The following is a 6,000-nucleotide window of genomic DNA, read 5'->3' on the forward strand; positions in this document are numbered from 1 at the left end:
GACTCTGAATGCGATGAAACTTGGCGGGCGGCCTATCTACACTATAATAACACCACATGCCAACTTTCAACCCATTCCGAGAACATTTTCCAACCACTTATAAAAATACTATTTCGAACATGCCGCGTGCGCGTGTGAGTGTGGTTGGGCTCAGAACGGACAACGGAGAGACCCGGACGAACAAGTTTCAAAAACATGATGATGCAATGCACATGATGACATGATGAAATGCAACATGCAAGCAAATTACATGGCAACGACAGCGAATAACTGGAAGACACCTGGTGCATCGGTCTCAGAGCGTTACAACACTCCACCACTACAAGAGGATCTCGTCCCGAGATCTAGGATGGCACCAGAGGGAAATGGAAGAGGAAGAGAAGAGGTAAAACTAAGTTGCTTCTTTGAAAACTGAGTGAAACCAAAGAACCTTGCGAGATTGAACAAATTGAAAGAAAGAATACAACAAAGATGAACAAAGTTGAAAACACTCTGTTAGAAAAGAGGAACAAGGAACATTACTTGAACCTTGTAGGTTGAAATACATAAGAAAAGGGTTACAATAGACAAGAAGTACATGCAAGCACTCCGGTTGAAATGAGATGTACAAGAAACAATAAAGATCAATTATGAGAACACTCCGGTTGGAAATGGAAGGCATAGAATATGAGCTTGGCAAAAAATGAAAGCACTTGGATGAGACTCCGGTTAGAAGAGGAATGATAGCCACAACACACCGGCTAAAATAGGATAGAGAAAGAATAAGAATATAATTTGGACAGCACTCCGACTGTAGTTGGAAGGAATTCAACATGAACTTGACAAGATGAGATGATACTTGATGAGATCAACAACACAGTACCTCCAGAACTATTTGCAGAATGGCACAAGGGGTAAGAAAGAGTTCAGATGGCACTCCAGTTGAGAAGGGAGGCAAAACTTGATAAGATGAGAGAACTTGAATGAAGGACACGACACTCTGATTGAATGGATAAGCAAAGGATTAAAAGAACATGATCCTCACGATTCAAGGTGCCGAGTGAAAAAGGGCAACATCACCATGTCTCCGAAAGAAATAATAGAAGATCGATCATTGGAATAAAAGAATGGAGAAGAAAATGCCAAACTTATGCCACAAATGAGCTTGGAAAGCACCCTTCCAAGAAGGTTATAACGGAGTTGTTGGAAAACCAACAACGAGACGAATAAGCTTGTAGTGGCTTATGGAAGATATCTCAAAACTGAGGTGAAATTCTGCCACCGAAAATGATGATTGATAGAGGACAAAGAAGAGATGAAAAACTTCTTCACCGAGATAGGAAGGAGAAGATTGGATCATTGATAAGCACCATAATAGCAACATTCCTTAGGGAAGTCTTTAGGTGAAATATAACCCAAGATGAAGCCAATGAAGAGATTGATGGGTTGCAAAGGCTCTCATGAACTAATTGAAAATGATGGGTTTAAAAATCTCATTTCTGACAACTTGTCAATCATGAAGCATGAAGGAAACTGTCAAAATGGCATACCACCACCTCAAGATAAGGTAGAAAGAATTGCACTTCAGAATGCAAGTTGAAGAATGCTTGAACTCCTCAAAACGAACACCATGTTTATTTTAGAGTAAAGCTTGGCAGATCATAACTTCAAGAGAAATCTTGAAGAACAATTTGAGAATGAATTAATAATTAACAAACCACCATGAAAAAGCTCCAAGAAAACTCCGAATAGATAACAAGATGGTTGCAAAGAAAGGAAGCTTGAAAAGAATAAGATGAAGCCTTGCAATGATTTATATGGAGCTTCGCAACGAGGTAAAGCGGAAAACTTGAAACTCCGGAAAAGAAAAGATGAAGCAAATGAGATCAAGAATTTTGATGAACCTCTGGAATAAGGAATTAATCGCTTGGATGAAACAAGAATAAGAATTACATTATGCTTATCCTTCATCAATTAAATTGATGACAAGCAGCGGATTTGGCATACTACTTATTCTCATAGAAAAGATTAAGAGAGATATAGCGCAAACTTGAGAAAAGACTTCAACGAACCACCATTAGGATTTGAAAGAATGAATGAATTGATATGATAACCAAGGAAGAGAACTCTTGAACGAACCACCGTAAGAATTGAAAATGAACGAAGAAAAGATAAATAAACACCGGGAAGAATTAGAGAACGAATGAAGATACTTGAGAGAATTTAGGTGCAAGTGAACGAAGAGATCCCGAGCTGATTAGCGAATACTTGAATGAAGCACAGGTAAGATTTGGAGAACGAGAGTTGAAAGCTGGAATGCATAATTCTGAGATGATGGGCTCCGAAGAACCAAACTGAAAAATACTCCTGAATTTCTCCGGATGGGTAAGAAAAGAATTACTGACAAACGGAATAATTTGAGAGGATAACATGAAGCTAGAACCATGAATCTTTGGAAGAACGGGTAAGGATTTAAGAGGAACTCTTCTTCATCTTCAGTCTTCAAATGCAGAGAATGACGATGAGAAACAACACCACGAATTGTTGAGACACTCTGGAATGAAAATTAGAAAGGTTGAACCAACGATGAAAATAATTTGGAGGCAATCTTGGAGAAGGTATATGACTGATGAAAATTCATTCTTATGTCAAACTTTGAAAAGAATTTGAGAATAACTCCGGAAAATAGAAGAGTCAGGTAAGATCCTGGGAAAAAACTTGTGGATTACGGCCCACTCAAAAGATACACCGTTGAACGATTTAATAGAGAGATTGCGCCAGTTGAATTAAATGGCTTGAATGAGATAAGACCTCGAAATAGCTTGAAAGGATTACGAATAGAAACTTGAATCTTCTGGGATACCTTCGGCACTCTGGAACAGTTGAATAATGAGAAGTGGATGATTAAGAGGTGCACTGGCATGAGAAAACATTCGAAACGAGGAAAAGATATGATTGACGAAACTTGACTTGAATCCACCGGAGAAGAAATAAAACGAAGAATGATAACTTGAAGCTCCGTTAGTATCTTCATGAGAATCATCAGATAAGAACATTGAAGGAAAAGAAAGAAGAGATTTCACATCAATAAGATGGATACTTGACTAAGAAATCTGAGTCCTTGAAGAAAAAGGGTTGGAGGGCGGGAAAACAAAAGGCAACTTGGGATGGATGAGACAAATAACATTGAGAAGACTTTGAGTTGATCTTGCGGATGTTGAAAATGATCGGATCCACTTGAAGAGAAACATGCCGGATGAAAAAGGATTGACACGACAATCTCGATTATCATGAAGGATTAGTATTCCCATAGAAATATGAGAACACCATTTAGGGAAGGTATGGAATCAACACTTGACTTAGAAGCAACTCTAATACCACAACACAAAACAAAACAAAGGATTGGCTTGCAGAATAAGCCAGAACAAACATATGATAGACCCTATATCGTATCATGTGTCTGTTGGAAATATATTCTAGGAGGTACTTGAATTCCCACTTATAAACTCCTGAAACTTTCTGGTTATGCAATCAGGTGTTGGGGATACAGGGGAAGCATAATATCTCACCCAAACTAACAATTCCTACATCCAGCTGTATCCATCCTTCAACACATAACCAAGAAAACTTCGGAAACCGTGTACCTCAACTTTCAAAAAGCATCCGTTATACGAGTTATGGCAATACTCCCGAACTCCCGCCCAGTACTGGGTGGCATCGAGGTTATCGCACCAACAACTGCATAAAAGAGATTTTCGATGTCGGCGAACTCAGGTATTCCAAAACTGCAACGATAAAATTGTGATGAGAACACCTCGGAGCTCAACTCCCTGGGACACTGCCACAACCCCTAAATGTTAGGAGGCACCAAGAACAATGTTCTCGTCACAAGACTATCGGAACGATTCCAAGATACCCGTGTGATCCTAAAAAAAATTCATGAAATTTGAGGAGAGAAAAGTCAAAACTTCTATGTCAGGAGGCCTCACCAGAGCCACGAAGGGACTGAGGAGTAAAAACAATCCTACTCTCCGATATATATAATCCTAAGCCTCAAAACATTTTGTTCTAGAATCAACAACGTGAGCGGTTCGATCAAGCAGGGGATCCTAAGTCGGGGGTGGCCCTGATTACCAACTTGTAACACCCACAATGCGGCTATATCTCCCACGTGTCGGGGAACGACTTAGTGGCATAGTCGCATGGTATATTAGTCGCAAGTGGGGTAATCTTCACACAATCCCATGTACTGAATCATAAATGGATAAAGAGTTGGCTTACAATTGCCACTTCACACAAATAACAAGTTAAACATACATCATCCAGAATACAATCAAGGTCCGACTATGGAACCAAAATAAAAGAAGACAACCCCAAATGCTAGATCCCCGATCGTCCCAACTGGGCTCCACTACTGATCAACCGGAAAAGACACAAAACAATCATCAAGATCTTCATCGAGCTCCCACTTGAGCTCGGTTGCATCACCTGGCACTGGTATCATCGGCACCTACAACTGTTTGGAAGTATCCGTGAGTCACGAGGACTCACCAATCTCACACCCGCGAGATCAAGACTATTTAAGCTTATGGGTAGGATAGGGTAATGAGGTGGAGCTGCAGCAAGCACTAAGCATATATGGTGGCTAACATACGCAAATAAGAGCGAAAAGAGAAGCAATGCAACGGTCGAGAAGCTAGAAGTGATCAAGAAGTGATCCTGAAACTACTTACGTTCAAACGTAACTCCAAAACCGTGTTCACTTCCCGGACTCCGCCGAAAAGAGACCATCACGGCTACAAATGCGGTTGATGTATTTTAATTAAGTTAAGTATCAAGTTCTCTACAACCGGATATTAACAAATCCCCATCTGACACATAACCGCATGCACGGCTCTTGAAAGTTTATACCCTGTAGGGGTGTCCCAACTTAGCCCATCACAAGCTCTCACGGTCAACAAAGGATATTCCTTCTCCCGAAAAGACCCGATCAGTCTCGGAATCCCGGTTACAAGACATTTCGACAATGGTAAAACAAGACCAGCAAAGCCACCCGATGTGCTGACAATCCCGATAGGAGTCGCACGTATCTCATTCTCAGGGCAACACCGGATGAGACTAGCTAGGAGTAAAACCAGCCCTCAAGTTTCCCCGAGGTGGCCCGGCAGGCAGCTCGGTTCGGACCAACACTTAGAGAAGCACTGGCCCGGGGGGTGGTTTAAAATAAAGATGACCCTTGGGTTGGCTGACCCAAGGGAAGGGTAATAGGTTGTTAGGCAAATGTAAAACCAAGGTTGGGCCTTGCTGGAGGAGTGTTATTCAAAGCGAACTGTCAAGGGGTTCCTATAACACCCAACCGCATAAGGGACGCAAAATCAAGGAACATAACACCGGTATGACGGAAACTAGGGCGGCAAGAGTGGAACAAAACACCAGGCATAAGGTCGAGCCTTCCACCCTTTACCAAGTATATAGATGCACTAATTAAATAAGAGATATTGTGATATCCCAACATATCCATGTTCCAACATGGAACAAACTTCAGCTTCACCTGCAACTAGCAACAGAGAAGGTGAGACAACAGAGAGAGAGGAGCATGGGGAGCAAATGGAGAGAAGGCAGGGGCGTGGCAACCTGGTCCTCGGTGGCCTGGCTGACCGTGGTGGTGGCTGATGTTGTTCGTCGGGCTAGCGTTGGAAGGCCGAGGCGCCCTTGCGGGTGCGGTTGAGCTCCTCGCTTGGGGAGGTGGTGGGTGGAGGCTACAGTGTGGAGGCCGAGAGGAATTTTGGATCAGGTAATTGAGTTGGTGGATCGGGAGGAGGCTGCAGGATTGGTCTGGTGAGGAAAATGAGGTGGGTGGCGGCGGCTGATCCGAGGAAGGAGCAGGTTGTAGGTGGCGCCTAGGGGGACAAATGACCTAGTTTTTAGGGTTTGGTTCAATTTATATATACAAGTGGATTTATGGATAGGGGAATTTGGTCCCTCCGATCTTAATTAGATGGTCCCGGATAAATAGGCTAG

Source organism: Triticum dicoccoides, chromosome 2A (assembly GCF_002162155.2).
Source record: "Triticum dicoccoides isolate Atlit2015 ecotype Zavitan chromosome 2A, WEW_v2.0, whole genome shotgun sequence".
Classification (NCBI taxonomy): Eukaryota; Viridiplantae; Streptophyta; class Magnoliopsida; order Poales; family Poaceae; genus Triticum; species Triticum dicoccoides.